This window comes from Pseudophryne corroboree, unplaced genomic scaffold, assembly GCF_028390025.1.
Source record: "Pseudophryne corroboree isolate aPseCor3 unplaced genomic scaffold, aPseCor3.hap2 scaffold_1655, whole genome shotgun sequence".
NCBI lineage: Eukaryota > Metazoa > Chordata > Amphibia > Anura > Myobatrachidae > Pseudophryne > Pseudophryne corroboree.
The window spans coordinates 35131-49849 of record NW_026968291.1 but is presented as its reverse complement, the minus strand read 5'-3'; the positions used below and the strand labels follow the sequence as shown (position 1 = coordinate 49849).

Sequence of the window (14719 nt, the reverse complement as noted above, 5' to 3'; positions counted from 1 at the left end):
GCTGTCATATCTACGTGTCTAATGGTCTCCTTGAGCAGTCCCTCCCCACCAGCACCTGCATTACTCCACTGTCTGTATCTGGCCAGAAATACATTGTGGCGGAGGTCATGCTGGGGTTTGGTAGACTTCTGCAAGGACCAAGTGGATATGCAATGTGTGAATTCTTACCAATACTCGTCAGAGATGGGGATAGAGAGAGAGAGAAAAAAAAAAACATTTCACAGATACATTTACAACGTTTCACCTGGTCATTCCTGTGTCTTCAGTGAATGACCTCCCAATTTATTAACCGTTACCTCAGGCTTACCATCAGTCGTATGATCACCTTTCTTGACTACCTATCATGGGTGTGGCTCAAAATTCTTCCTATGTGATCCCTGCTTGTAATTTGGTGTGTCATAACTTTTGCTCATTTTCATGTCTAGGGGGTCTGATTTTATGTGGGCTGTTGCAGTTACTGGCATAATGCCCTTCTCTTTTGCACAGATCACAAATCCTTAAGTTCCTCCATGTGCCAATGGCCTGGGGTTTTGGTTGATTTGATGCCTCCTCAAACGCTTGGATGCTCATCACCATCAACCGCTTTCCCTGTACCTACCTGATTCCTTGGATACCATGATTATGTCGTTGTCTAGGGAGTTGGTATGCCTTCTGTGAATCTTTGATCATACAGTTAGATCTTTCCTAGGATCTGGGTAATCAGACATGATTGATCTCAATTCTGTCCGGGACCAGGGATGGCGCATTGCACTGTCCTTGACGGGAATGGTTCCCTGATCATCAGTCTTCCCATTGGGGACTGTGATCACCCTGACAGGACTAAACTCAATCACATCACCTTGTTTTGGTCTTACAATATGGGGTACATTTGTTTGTGCGTGATATAAAACATTGTACGTACCTGTGGACACGACCTCACCTGACCCTCCGTTAGGGGGTTTGATTATTGCCTTTACCAATTTGGTCGCGTCCACCTGGATGTCTTGTAGGATGGCTTCTTTAAGAGGTGCCGACATCGTTCTGGGCTCACTTTCTTGTTGGTAATCCTGAGGGAAGTTTAACATGGGGTGCGACTTGCACAGGTTAACATTTGTAATTTTTACACTTTAATTTTCATAAACATTATTACATTTAACACTTTCATTCTTAATACAGTTACTAAGTGCATTTTTATCGTACAACATTGTGCCATTTCTCTGCAACCATAATCCTCTTCAATGCCATGTCTCTCCTCTCAAGATGAAAGTTAGATATGTAAGTTACATTTCTTTGCATTTCACTTTCCTGTTGCCATAACTGCAAACAATCATCATGTTTAACTCGTTGTTTCCAGGATTTTATGAGACTGATCCTTTGCCTTAAATTATGCAACACCTCTAAGTCAAAACTACCTATCCCGGGAAATGGTGCCTTATCCCCCGCAGTCATTCGTGTCCATTCATCACAAAAGGTCTCAGTGTGGGGACCATATTTCCCCCACATTACTAACCGAGCAGACCCTCGGGGTCTGCAAGCCTCTGGAGTCTGAATCCTGACCTCCGACCATCTCTGTGTTGTGCACTTGGCTGCCATTGTGGACCTTTTTAAACACAGAAAAACTTCCTAAAATGCACCAAACACAGAACTTCGTTGGAAATCCTTAAAGCTCTTCCACTGAACTTCTTCTGCTCCGGGTATCCCCGTTCCGCCTTCTAGCAGACACGTGTAGCCGTTGCAGGCCCTATCTCTAGAGATTTTCCTGAGAAAATTCCCTTCCTTTTTCTTTACACAAATCACGCTTGCATGTGCTCCCTACAACACGTATGAGGGCAAGATTTACGCATGGATATACGACCTCATATCACGTTGCGTTATTGGTCACACATACAACCGTGCGGTCCAATCGTACCACTTATAGACACTTGTTGCCCATAAATGGTAGGATCATTGGAGTCTCCCTACTGTGCTCCAAAACAGCCAGAGCGTAATACAACGAAAACTTTATCACACTCTGTTGCACGTTTTCACTCAGATCGTGCTCATCACGTTCCACATAGATCACACAGATCACAAAGTCCACAAAGCGGAATTCAATACCGTTTTATCACATAGATCACAAAGTCCACAAAGCGGGATTCAATACACTCATACCGTTTTCAACCCACTATCATTCTTATAGTTTTCTGATCAGAAAAATCATTTCCCGTAGTCTGATAGCTCTCCCCAGAGGCGTTACAGTAAAGTAAGGTATTTAAACTAAATTTTGGAAACTGAACAAATGTGTGCTATTGTCTTGTGGCTTCTGTATCGCCTTACTATAAGCGATATTTCACTATATAAACGCTTACCAAACACCACACAGTATCTTCTATGCTGTGTGCTTGTTTTTTCTCAGCACGTTATCAATGCAAATGGCAAACAGGAAGGTGAGATGTGAAACTTACACAGATGAAAATGCAATTCTAAATTTAATCTAATAACATACATTGATGTAAGCACACGCATATAGATATTACATATAAGTACCAATCACTATTACCTATGATTGACTATGATATAGATTAAATAAATGCATTAAAAAAAAACTCATTAAATGATGATTTCTTTTTGACAGTGGATGGCTGATTGTTTCCTGAGTCAACTGAAAACCAGCCGCTCAGAAAAAAAAAAAAATTTGACCTTCCCAAAATGGCCGCTGCTCCTCCCCCTTCCACCTCCATGAGGGTCACACAAAATGGTGGACAGACCATGCGGCCTCTTGTCACAAAGAAAGTCATCATTCAAAACTCCTAAAGTTATTCTAGGCCTGAGTGTGTAGTTGGCACCAAATTGAAATAAAAACCAGATTTTCAAAGACAATAGCGTACTGTTCTTACCTCCGGTCCCGGATTCCCTCAGCACCCTTTACTAAGCGAAACAGACGCTTATCCAATCAGCACTGCAAGGAATATGATCCCGCCCTTTGCTGATGGATAATGTCTGCTGATCTACCTAGTGCAGATATGTGAAGGACTGGACGGCCCCCAATTGACAATACTAAATACTTTTGTCGTATAAACAACCCTTTATGAGGTCTAAGAACACTGTACGCTGTTTACTTAAGAAGTACCGTAAGGGTACACTAGTTGCGTAACGATCGCTCAGCCGTAGGCGAGACACTCAAGCGTCACGTTCGCTCACGGCCCAGAGATCACAGGACACGTTATTGGCTGTTGACTAACGTAATGATTCGCTATGGCGTAGCAGACGCTCGAGACCACGAGGAGATCACCAGCAGCGCAGACGCTCACAACGCTATACCTTTATGTCTAAACCTTTTAACAATGAAATACACAGAATACCTTAATGTGGATACAGGGTGTAAGTGCAACCTTGTGTAACCTGACTAACTACAAAGCTGCTTGAGCGTCACCGACGCTCAAGTGAACACTTAACACTATAGAAAATACACAGATACTGGTTTAGGGTCCAAAGCCTATTAACTGTATTATATCTAATATACTGGTAAAAAGGGGATAACAGTACAAATGATACACTACAATATAACAAAGACTTCCTAACCAAAATAGCTACACTAGAAATACAATACAATACAATTACTATTTATGGGAAAATGGAAGGGGAAGAGAAGAAGAGAGAGATAGAGAGAAATGGCTCATGATAACATTAAATAAGAGACAACATGGTTGCAGATAAAACTACACATGTGAGAGACAATCGCTGCGCAGTTAGTCAATGCTGAATACAGCATGGGATGGAAGCTAGACTCCATTTTGAGAAACCTCCACTTGATTCCAAAGACCACACCACATGGCTGAAAGGGGGAGGGGAAGACATCCAGCAGCAGCCATTTTAGATTTGCAGGTCCAAACACATGGCACTTTATTCCAAAATGTCCAAGCCTCAAAACAATGCATATGTTCTGATTTTACAATTCCAAACCATCTAAATCACCTTTCACAATGTAATCCAACTTCCTAGAACCATCTCATAATTTCACATCCCAAACAACTTCAGTATCTCAATAACCAGAGCATATTCATCACAAGACCAGATCACAATGTAATTAACACAAACGTAACTGCATGGTGGTATTTATGATTAACAGGATATATATTATAACTAACCAGCACAATCTATTTTAAATCTCCATAGGCAAACAAATACCACAAATACTATGCTACAGATTGTATACTGTTCCAATTCATCACGGACTTCACAGAGTATCCACGAACACCCAACAATCACACAACCAAGTTACAATAACCTATTTAAAACCAGAAAGCAATCTGTCTGTTTCCTTATCTAGCCATGTGAAGTTCAATACTTAGCCTTTAGTTTGGAAGATGTCCTGGGGATTCAGCCGCCATGCTGCTTGGTGCCAGGTAGCTGTGTGTGTGTCTGTGAGTGTAGCTACATTACATCTGTTCTCTGAGGCCACACCTGACCACTACCTTCCTGTTTGACCAGTACCTGGGGGAGGGGTCTTTCTTTCTCCTTTGTATATGCTAATCAGGTTCAGCCCTGAAAACTTAGTAAAAGGTTGTCTTGAGCATCCATTGTTCTAACAATATGATCTTAGCTTTTATACATATAATCATATCTATCCGCTGCAATGTCCCACAACAACACAACAGGCCTCAAACTAACCCACACCTCATTCTGCTTGCTTCAATACCAAACATGATGTGTTTATCTGGTTCGGTTCGAATGATACACATCCATGACATTAATTCATTAGCCAATTCTAAATCTCCATGATGTCTGGTGCTGTTCATTATTATAACCATGTACTGTATGAAACAAGTGCCGAATCCATCTCTGTGCCATGTCCGAGCAAATGCGTGTGTTTCCATATATTGCTGTGCTCGCTGCGCATATTTGCAAGTATAGCGACTTATATGTGTGCAGTTTATATGGTCTCTCTATGTAATATTTTTGACTTTGACACTTGGATGACCCCTAGTTCGCATTAAACACCTCCACCTTCCTTTGGTGTGGGGCTCATGTTGGCCATGCCCCATCCCCTGAAGCATTCAAGCTGATTTCTTGCAGCAGCTGGGCACTGTAACAGCTCCAGAGCTGCTCTGTAAGGCAAGTAAAAGGGTGTGGGCCCTGCAGCACTACCTGTAGTTTGCATTGTGCATTGGAAGGCACAAAGTAAGCAGACGGGAGGAGAAGTCAGGATAGTGCACAAGGGTATAGAAGGGAGCGGCTGAAGAAAAGAGAAGTGGAAACAGACAGCAAACTAGGCTGGAGAGAGACCTGAGACAAAGAGATCTGAATTATACGAGAGCCGACCAGGGGAAACACAAATTATGCAGTCAAGTTTCCCACATTTGGGGAAATCGCAGGAGCAGCACACCCAGAGTACAATGGGTGAGCCTTGCCCTGGGAGAAGCACCTTCATGATCATAGTATCTCACCTGGCAGGTAAGTAGGAGTTGGGCTAGAGCTGGGGAGGGTCGCTGCTCGGGTACCCCCCTGTAAAGTGAAGGAGATCCAACTGAGGCAGCACAAGGGAACTCTCGAAAGAAGAACAAGGCTAAAGGAAAATCTGAGACAAAGAAATTTGACTTTTACCAGAGCTGACCAGAGGAAAGCACAAACACAGTCTCCCACTACCACAAATAATGCAGTCAAGTTTCCCACATTTGGGGAAATCACAGGGGTCAGCATACCCAAAATGCAATGAATGAACCTCACCCTGGGAGAAAAATCTTCATGACCATGGTATCTCCTATGCAAAATAAGTATGATTTGGAATAGGGCTGGGGAGGGCCGCTGCTCATGCACATCTCTGTCAAGTAAAGGAGATTCAACTGAGGCAGCACAAGGGAACTCTCATCTTGGGACAACAACTGCAGGGAGAACACATATTTTCAGATGAACATGGGAGGGCAGAAGGCTGCCTAATACTGAAGCACCCCCAAACAACAAACCAAATGCAACAACTAGTGCAAGCATTCCTGGGGGAAGTTCTGCAGAAGACGGATTTGCATACGGTGATGTCATCCAAGCAGTGGGTCAAAGTTGGCTTCAACCCTCATCTGCATATGAAAAGAGAAAAGGGGCGTGCAGGGCATGGCGGCCTTTTGCGGTGCTTGGATGACCCCTAGTTCGCATTAAACACCTCCACCCTCCTTTGGTGTGGGGCTCATGTTGGCCATGCCCCATCCCCTGAAGCATTCAAGCTGATTTCTTGCAGCAGCTGGGCACTGTAACAGCTCCAGAGCTGCTCTGTAAGGCAAGTAAAAGGGTGTGGGCCCTGCAGCACTACCTGTAGTTTGCATTGTGCATTGGAAGGCACAAAGTAAGCAGACGGGAGGAGAAGTCAGGATAGTGCACAAGGGTATAGAAGGGAGTGGCTGAAGAAAAGAGAAGTGGAAACAGACAGCAAACTAGGCTGGAGAGAGACCTGAGACAAAGAGATCTGAATTATACGAGAGCCGACCAGGGGAAACACAAATTATGCAGTCAAGTTTCCCACATTTGGGGAAATCGCAGGAGCAGCACACCCAGAGTACAATGGGTGAGCCTTGCCCTGGGAGAAGCACCTTCATGATCATAGTATCTCACCTGGCAGGTAAGTAGGAGTTGGGCTAGAGCTGGGGAGGGTCGCTGCTCGGGTACCCCCCTGTAAAGTGAAGGAGATCCAACTGAGGCAGCACAAGGGAACTCTCGAAAGAAGAACAAGGCTAAAGGAAAATCTGAGACAAAGAAATCTGACTTTTACCAGAGCTGACCAGAGGAAAGCACAAACACAGTCTCCCACTACCACAAATAATGCAGTCAAGTTTCCCACATTTGGGGAAATCACAGGGGTCAGCATACCCAAAATGCAATGAATGAACCTCACCCTGGGAGAAAAATCTTCATGACCATGGTATCTCCTATGCAAAATAAGTATGATTTGGAATAGGGCTGGGGAGGGCCGCTGCTCATGCACATCTCTGTCAAGTAAAGGAGATTCAACTGAGGCAGCACAAGGGAACTCTCATCTTGGGACAACAACTGCAGGGAGAACACATATTTTCAGATGAACATAGGAGGGCAGAAGGCTGCCTAATACTGAAGCACCTCCAAACAACAAACCAAATGCAACAACTAGTGCAAGCATTCCTGGGGGAAGGCCTGCCGCAGATGGATTTGCATATGGTGATGTCATCCAAGCAGTGGGTCAAAGTTGGCTTCAACCCTCGTCTGCATATGAAAACAGAAAAGGGGCGTGCAGGGCATGGTGGCCTTTTGCGGCGCTTGTCTGACCCCTAGTTTGCATTAAACACCTCCACCCTCCTTCGGTGTGGGGCTCATGTTGGCTATGCCCCAGCCCCTGAAGCATTCAAGCTGATTTCTTGCAGCAGCTGGGCACTGTAACAGCTCCAGAGCTGCTCTGTAAGGCAAGTAAAAGGGTGTGGGCCCTGCAGCACTACCTGTAGTTTGCATTGTGCATTGGAAGGCACAAAGTAAGCAGACGGGAGGAGAAGTCAGGATAGTGCACAAGGGTATAGAAGGGAGCGGCTGAAGAAAAGAGAAGTGGAAACAGACAGCAAACTAGGCTGGAGAGAGACCTGAGACAAAGAGATCTGAATTATACGAGAGCCGACCAGGGGAAACACAAATTATGCAGTCAAGTTTCCCACATTTGGGGAAATCGCAGGAGCAGCACACCCAGAGTACAATGGGTGAGCCTTGCCCTGGGAGAAGCACCTTCATGATCATAGTATCTCACCTGGCAGGTAAGTAGGAGTTGGGCTAGAGCTGGGGAGGGTCGCTGCTCGGGTACCCCCCTGTAAAGTGAAGGAGATCCAACTGAGGCAGCACAAGGGAACTCTCGAAAGAAGAACAAGGCTAAAGGAAAATCTGAGACAAAGAAATCTGACTTTTACCAGAGCTGACCAGAGGAAAGCACAAACACAGTCTCCCACTACCACAAATAATGCAGTCAAGTTTCCCACATTTGGGGAAATCACAGGGGTCAGCATACCCAAAATGCAATGAATGAACCTCACCCTGGGAGAAAAATCTTCATGACCATGGTATCTCCTATGCAAAATAAGTATGATTTGGAATAGGGCTGGGGAGGGCCGCTGCTCATGCACATCTCTGTCAAGTAAAGGAGATTCAACTGAGGCAGCACAAGGGAACTCTCATCTTGGGACAACAACTGCAGGGAGAACACATATTTTCAGATGAACATGGGAGGGCAAAAGGCTGCCTAATACTGAAGCACCCCCAAACAACAAACCAAATGCAACAACTAGTGCAAGCATTCCTGGGGGAAGTTCTGCAGAAGACGGATTTGCATACGGTGATGTCATCCAAGCAGTGGGTCAAAGTTGGCTTCAACCCTCATCTGCATATGAAAAGAGAAAAGGGGCGTGCAGGGCATGGCGGCCTTTTGCGGTGCTTGGATGACCCCTAGTTCGCATTAAACACCCCCACCCTCCTTTGGTGTGGGGCTCATGTTGGCCATGCCCCATCCCCTGAAGCATTCAAGCTGATTTATTGCAGCAGCTGGGCACTGTAACAGCTCCAGAGCTGCTCTGAACGGCAAGTAAAAGGGTGTGGGCCCTGCAGCACTACCTGTAGTTTGCATTGTGCATTGGAAGGCACAAAGTAAGCAGACGGGAGAAGTCAGGATAGTGCGCAAGGGCATAGAAGGGAGCGGCTCAAGAAAAGAGAAGTTGAAACAGACAGCAAACTAGGCTGGAGAGAGACCTGAGACAAAGAGATCTGAATTATACGAGAGCCGACCAGGGGAAACACAAATTATGCAGTCAAGTTTCCCACATTTGGGGAAATCGCAGGAGCAGCACACCCAGAGTGCAATGGGTGAGCCTTGCCCTGGGAGAAGCACCTTCCTGATTATAGTATCTCACCTGGCAGGTAAGTAGGAGTTGGGCTAGAGCTTGGGAGGGTCGCTGCTCGGGCACCCCCCTGTCAAGTGAAGGAGATCCAACTGAGGCAGCACAAGGAAACTCTCGAAAGAAGAACAAGGCTAGAGGAAGATCTGAGACAAAGAAATCTGACTTTTACCAGAGCTGACCAGAGGAAAGCACAAACACAGTCCCCCACTACCACAAATAATGCAGTCGAGTTTCCCAAATTTGGGAAAATCACAGGGGTCAGCATACCCAGAATGCAATGAATGAACCTCACCCTGGGAGAACAATCTTCATGACCATGGTATCTCCTATGCAAAATAAGTATGATTTGGGATAGGGCTGGGGAGGGCCGCTGCTCAGGCACATCTCTGTCAAGTAAAGGAGATTCAACTGAGGCAGCACAAGGGAACTCTCATCTGGGGACAACAACTGCAGGGAGAACACATATTTTCAGATGAACATGGGAGGGCAGAAGGCTGCCTAATACTGAAGCACCCCCAAACAACAAACCAAATGCAACAACTAGTGCAAGCATTCCTGGGGAAAGGCCTGCAGCAGATGGATTTGCATACGGTGATGTCATCCAAGCAGTGGGTCAAAGTTGGCTTCAACCCTCGTCTGCATATGAAAAGAGAAAAGGGGCGTGCAGGGCATGGCGGCCTTTTGCGGCGCTTGGATGACCCCTAGTTCGCATTAAACACCTCCACCCTCCTTCGGTGTGGGGCTCATGTTGGCTATGCCCCAGCCCCTGAAGCATTCAAGCTGATTTCTTGCAGCAGCTGGGCACTGTAACAGCTCCAGAGCTGCTCTGTACGGCAAGTAAAAGGGTGTGGGCCCTGCAGCACTACCTGTAGTTTGCATTGTGCATTGGAAGGCACAAAGTAAGCAGACAGGAGGAGAAGTCAGGATAGTGCACAAGGGTATAAAAGGGAGGGGCTCATGAAAAAAGAAGTGGAAACAGACAGCAAACTAGGCTGGAGAGAGACCTGAGACAAAGAGATCTGAATTATACGAGAGCCGACCAGGGGAAACACAAATTATGCAGTCAAGCTTCCCACATTTGGGGAAATCAGAGTGCAATGGGTGAGCCTTGCCCTGGGAGAAGCACCTTCATGATCATAGTATCTCACCTGGCAGGTAAGTAGGAGTTGGGCTAGAGCTGGGGAGGGTCGCTGCTCGGGCACCCCCCTGTCAAGTGAAAGAGATCCAACTGAGGCAGCACAAGGGAACTCTCGAAAGAAGAACAAGGCTAGAGGAAGATCTGAGACAAATAAATCTGACTTTTACCAGAGCTGACCAGAGGAAAGCACAAACACAGTCCCCCACTACCACAAATAATGCAGTCGAGTTTCCCACATTTGGGGAAATCACAGGGGTCAGCATACCCAGAATACAATGAATGAACCTCACCCTGGGAGAACAATCTTCATGACCATGGTATCTCCTATGCAAAATAAGTATGATTTGGGATAGGGCTGGGGAGGGCCGCTGCTCAGGCACATCTCTGTCAAGTAAAGGAGATTCAACTGAGGCAGCACAAGGGAACTCTCATCTGGGGACAACAACTGCAGGGAGAACACATATTTTCAGATGAACATGGGAGGGCAGAAGGCTGCCTAATACTGAAGCACCCCCAAACAACAAACCAAATGCAACAACTAGTGCAAGCATTCCTGGGGGAAGGCCTGCAGCAGATGGATTTGCATATGGTGATGTCATCCAAGCAGTGGGTCAAAGTTGGCTTCAACCCTCGTCTGCATATGAAAAGAGAAAAGGGGCGTGCAGGGCATGGCGGCCTTTTGCGGCACTTGGATGACCCCTAGTTCACATTAAACACCTCCACCCTCCTTCGGTGTGGGGCTCATGTTGGCTATGCCCCAGCCCCTGAAGCATTCAAGCTGATTTCTTGCAGCAGCTGGGCACTGTAACAGCTCCAGAGCTGCTCTGTACGGCAAGTAAAAGGGTGTGGGCCCTGCAGCACTACCTGTAGTTTGCATTGTGCATTGGAAGGCACAAAGTAAGCAGACAGGAGGAGAAGTCAGGATAGTGCACAAGGGTATAAAAGGGAGGGGCTCATGAAAAAAGAAGTGGAAACAGACAGCAAACTAGGCTGGAGAGAGACCTGAGACAAAGAGATCTGAATTATACGAGAGCTGACCAGGGGAAACACAAATTATGCAGTCAAGCTTCCCACATTTGGGAAAATCGCAGGGGCACCACACCCAGAGTGCAATGGGTGAGCCTTGCCCTGGGAGAAGCACCTTCATGATCAAAGTATCTCACCTGGCAGGTAAGTAGGAGTTGGGCTAGAGCTGGGGAGGGTCGCTGCTCTGGCACCCCCCTGTCAAGTGAAAGAGATCCAACTGAGGCAGCACAAGGGAACTCTCGAAAGAAGAACAAGGCTAGAGGAAGATCTGAGACAAATAAATCTGACTTTTACCAGAGCTGTCCAGAGGAAAGCACAAACACAGTCCCCCACTACCACAAATAATGCAGTCGTGTTTCCCACATTTGGGGAAATCACAGGGGTCAGCATACCCAGAATGCAATGAATGAACCTCACCCTGGGAGAACAATCTTCATGACCATGGTATCGCCTATGCAAAATAAGTATGATTTGGGATAGGGCTGGGGAGGGCCGCTGCTCAGGCACATCTCTGTCAAGTAAAGGAGATTCAACTGAGGCAGCACAAGGGAACTCTCATCTGGGGACAACAACTGCAGGGAGAACACATATTTCCAGATAAACATGGGAGGGCAGAAGGCTGCCTAATACTGAAGCACCCCCAAACAACAAACCAAATGCAACAACTAGTACAAGCATTCCTGGGGGAAGGCCAGCAGCAGATGGATTTGCTTATGGTGATGTCATCCAAGCAGTGGGTCAAAGTTGGCTTCAACCCTCGTCTGCATATGAAAAGAGAAAAGGGGCGTGCAGGGCATGGCGGCCTTTTGCGGCGCTTGGATGACCCCTAGTTCGCATTAAACACCTCCACCCTCCTTCGGTGTGGGGCTCATGTTGGCTATGCCCCAGCCCCTGAAGCATTCAAGCTGTTTTCTTGCAGCAGCTGGGCACTGTAACAGCTCCAGAGCTGCTCTGAACGGCAAGCAAAAGGGTGTGGGCCCTGCAGCACTACCTGTAGTTTGCATTGTGCATTGGAAGGCACAAAGTAAGCAGACGGGAGAAGTCAGGATAGTGCGCAAGGGCATAGAAGGGAGCGGCTCAAGAAAAGAGAAGTTGAAACAGACAGCAAACTAGGCTGGAGAGAGACCTGAGACAAAGAGATCTGAATTATATGAGAGCCGACCAGGGGAAACACAAATTATGCAGTCAAGTTTCCCACATTTGGGGAAATCGCAGGAGCAGCACACCCAGAGTGCAATGGGTGAGCCTTGCCCTGGGAGAAGCACCTACATGATCATAGTATCTCACCTGCCAGGTAAGTAGAAGTTGGGCTAGAGCTGGGGAGGGTCGCTGCTCGGGTACCCCCCTGTCAAGTGAAGGAGATCCAACTGAGGCAGCACAAGGGAACTCTCGAAAGAAGAACAAGGCTAGAGGAAGATCTGAGACAAATAAATCTGACTTTTACCAGAGCTGACCAGAGGAAAGCACAAACACAGTCCCCCACTACCACAAATAATGCAGTCGAGTTTCCCACATTTGGGGAAATCACAGGGGTCAGCATACCCAGAATGCAATGAATGAACCTCACCCTGGGAGAACAATCTTCATGACCATGGTATCTCCTATGCAAAATAAGTATGATTTGGGATAGGGCTGGGGAGGGCCGCTGCTCAGGCACATCTCTGTCAAGTAAAGGAGATTCAACTGAGGCAGCACAAGGGAACTCTCATCTGGGGACAACAACTGCAGGGAGAACACAAATTTTCAGATGAACATGGGAGGGCAGAAGGCTGCCTAATAATGAAGCACCCCCAGACAACAAACCAAATGCAACAACTAGTGCAAGCATTCCTGGGGGAAGGCCTGCAGCAGATGGATTTGCATACGGTGATGTCATCCAAGCAGTGGGTCAAAGTTGGCTTCAACCCTCGTCTGCATATGAAAAGAGAAAAGGGGCGTGCAGGGCATGGCGGCCTTTTGCGGCGCTTGGATGACCCCTAGTTCGCATTAAACACCTCCACCCTCCTTCGGTGTGGGGCTCATGTTGGCTATGCCCCAGCCCCTGAAGCATTCAAGCTGATTTCTTGCAGCAGCTGGGCACTGTAACAGCTCCAGAGCTGCTCTGTACGGCAAGTAAAAGGGTGTGGGCCCTGCAGCACTACCTGTAGTTTGCATTGTGCATTGGAAGGCACAAAGTAAGCAGGCAAGGTCCAGAGAACAGTTAGAGGTCGGAGTAGCACTATCTCAAGTAGTACTACGACAGCACGGATGGATTCTAAATATTCCAAAATCGCAGCTGATTCCGACGACACGTCTGCTGTTCCTAGGGATGATTCTGGACACAGTACAGAAAAAGGTGTTTCTCCCGGAGGAGAAAGCCAAGGAGTTATCCGACATAGTCAGGAACCTCCTAAGACCAGGCCAAGTGTCAGTACATCAATGCACAATGGTCCTGGGAAAGATGGTGGCTTCTTACGAAGCGATTCCATTCGGCAGATTCCACGCAAGAACTTTTCAGTGGGATCTGCTGGACAAATGGTCCGGATCGCATCTTCAAATGCATCAGCGGATAACCCTGTCTCCAAGGACAAGGGTGTCTCTCCTGTGGTGGTTACAGAGTGCTCATCTCCTAGAGGGCCGCAGATTCGGCATTCAGGATTGGGTCCTGGTGACCACGGATGCCAGCCTGAGAGGCTGGGGAGCAGTCACACAGGGAAGAAATTTCCAGGGCTTGTGGTCAAGCATGGAAACGTCACTTCACATAAATATCCTGGAACTAAGGGCCATTTACAATGCCCTAAGTCAGGCAAGACCTCTGCTTCAGGGTCAGCCGGTGTTGATCCAGTCGGACAACATCACGGCAGTCGCCCACGTAAACAGACAGGGCGGCACAAGAAGCAGGAGGGCAATGATGGAAGTGGCAAGGATTCTTCGCTGGGCGGAGAATCATGTGATAGCACTGTCAGCAGTGTTCATTCCGGGAGTGGACAACTGGGAAGCAGACTTCCTCAGCAGACACGATCTTCACCCGGGGGAGTGGGGACTTCACCCAGAAGTCTTCCACATGATTGTGAACCGTTGGGAAAAACCAAAGGGTGGACATGATGGCGTCCCGCCTCAACAAAAAACTGGACAGATATTGCGCCAGGTCAAGGGACCCTCAGGCAATAGCTGTGGACTCTCTGGTAACACCGTGGGTGTACCAGTCAGTGTATGTGTTCCCTCCTCTTCCTCTCATACCAAAAGTACTGAGAATCATAAGAAGGAGAGGAGTAAAGACTATACTCGTGGCTCCGGATTGGCCAAGAAGGACTTGGTACCCGGAAATTCAAGAGATGCTCACGGAAGACCCGTGGCCTCTACCTCTAAGAAAGGACCTGCTCCAGCAGGGACCATGTCTGTTCCAAGACTTACCGCGGCTGCGTTTGACGGCATGGCGGTTGAACGCCGGATCCTGAAGGAAAAAGGCATACCGGATGAAGTCATCCCTACCCTGATCAAAGCCAGGAAGGATGTAACCATACAACATTATCACCGTATTTGGCGTAAATATGTTGCGTGGTGCGAGGCCAGGAAGGCCCCTACAGAGGAATTTCAACTGGGTCGTTTCCCGCATTTCCTGCAAACAGGACTGTCTATGGGCTTCAAATTAGGGTCCATTAAGGTTCAAATTTCGGCCCTGTCAATATTCTTCCAAAAAGAACTGGCTTCTGTTCCTGAAGTTCAG

General features: G+C 47.4%; 12 non-coding genes and 1 pseudogene across 12 annotated transcripts; all 13 read right to left on the bottom strand.

Annotated features, from left to right (window-relative positions):
- Nucleotides 1–5257: 5257 nt before the first annotated feature.
- On the bottom strand, nt 5258–5420 carry LOC135001575 (U1 spliceosomal RNA). The gene has a single exon (XR_010202973.1). It is a non-coding gene; the product is annotated as a U1 spliceosomal RNA (small nuclear RNA).
- A 152-nt stretch (nt 5421–5572) lies between these two features.
- On the bottom strand, nt 5573–5736 carry LOC135001557 (U1 spliceosomal RNA). The gene has a single exon (XR_010202957.1). It is a non-coding gene; the product is annotated as a U1 spliceosomal RNA (small nuclear RNA).
- Nucleotides 5737–6410: 674 nt separating this feature from the next.
- On the bottom strand, nt 6411–6573 carry LOC135001574 (U1 spliceosomal RNA). Its single transcript, XR_010202972.1, has one exon. It is a non-coding gene; the product is annotated as a U1 spliceosomal RNA (small nuclear RNA).
- A 152-nt stretch (nt 6574–6725) lies between these two features.
- Nucleotides 6726–6889, bottom strand: LOC135001556 (U1 spliceosomal RNA). The gene has a single exon (XR_010202956.1). It is a non-coding gene; the product is annotated as a U1 spliceosomal RNA (small nuclear RNA).
- Nucleotides 6890–7563: 674 nt separating this feature from the next.
- On the bottom strand, nt 7564–7726 carry LOC135001573 (U1 spliceosomal RNA). The gene has a single exon (XR_010202971.1). It is a non-coding gene; the product is annotated as a U1 spliceosomal RNA (small nuclear RNA).
- Nucleotides 7727–7878: 152 nt separating this feature from the next.
- Nucleotides 7879–8042, bottom strand: LOC135001554 (U1 spliceosomal RNA). Its single transcript, XR_010202954.1, has one exon. It is a non-coding gene; the product is annotated as a U1 spliceosomal RNA (small nuclear RNA).
- A 671-nt stretch (nt 8043–8713) lies between these two features.
- Nucleotides 8714–8876, bottom strand: LOC135001580 (U1 spliceosomal RNA). Its single transcript, XR_010202978.1, has one exon. It is a non-coding gene; the product is annotated as a U1 spliceosomal RNA (small nuclear RNA).
- A 152-nt stretch (nt 8877–9028) lies between these two features.
- LOC135001543 (U1 spliceosomal RNA) lies at nt 9029–9192 on the bottom strand. Its single transcript, XR_010202945.1, has one exon. It is a non-coding gene; the product is annotated as a U1 spliceosomal RNA (small nuclear RNA).
- Nucleotides 9193–10164: 972 nt separating this feature from the next.
- LOC135001545 (U1 spliceosomal RNA) lies at nt 10165–10328 on the bottom strand. Its single transcript, XR_010202946.1, has one exon. It is a non-coding gene; the product is annotated as a U1 spliceosomal RNA (small nuclear RNA).
- A 674-nt stretch (nt 10329–11002) lies between these two features.
- LOC135001586 (U1 spliceosomal RNA) lies at nt 11003–11165 on the bottom strand. Its single transcript, XR_010202983.1, has one exon. It is a non-coding gene; the product is annotated as a U1 spliceosomal RNA (small nuclear RNA).
- A 152-nt stretch (nt 11166–11317) lies between these two features.
- On the bottom strand, nt 11318–11481 carry LOC135001552 (U1 spliceosomal RNA). The gene has a single exon (XR_010202952.1). It is a non-coding gene; the product is annotated as a U1 spliceosomal RNA (small nuclear RNA).
- Nucleotides 11482–12173: 692 nt separating this feature from the next.
- Nucleotides 12174–12315, bottom strand: LOC135001566 (U1 spliceosomal RNA; annotated as a pseudogene).
- A 152-nt stretch (nt 12316–12467) lies between these two features.
- Nucleotides 12468–12631, bottom strand: LOC135001555 (U1 spliceosomal RNA). The gene has a single exon (XR_010202955.1). It is a non-coding gene; the product is annotated as a U1 spliceosomal RNA (small nuclear RNA).
- Between the last annotated feature and the right edge of the window lie 2088 nt (nt 12632–14719).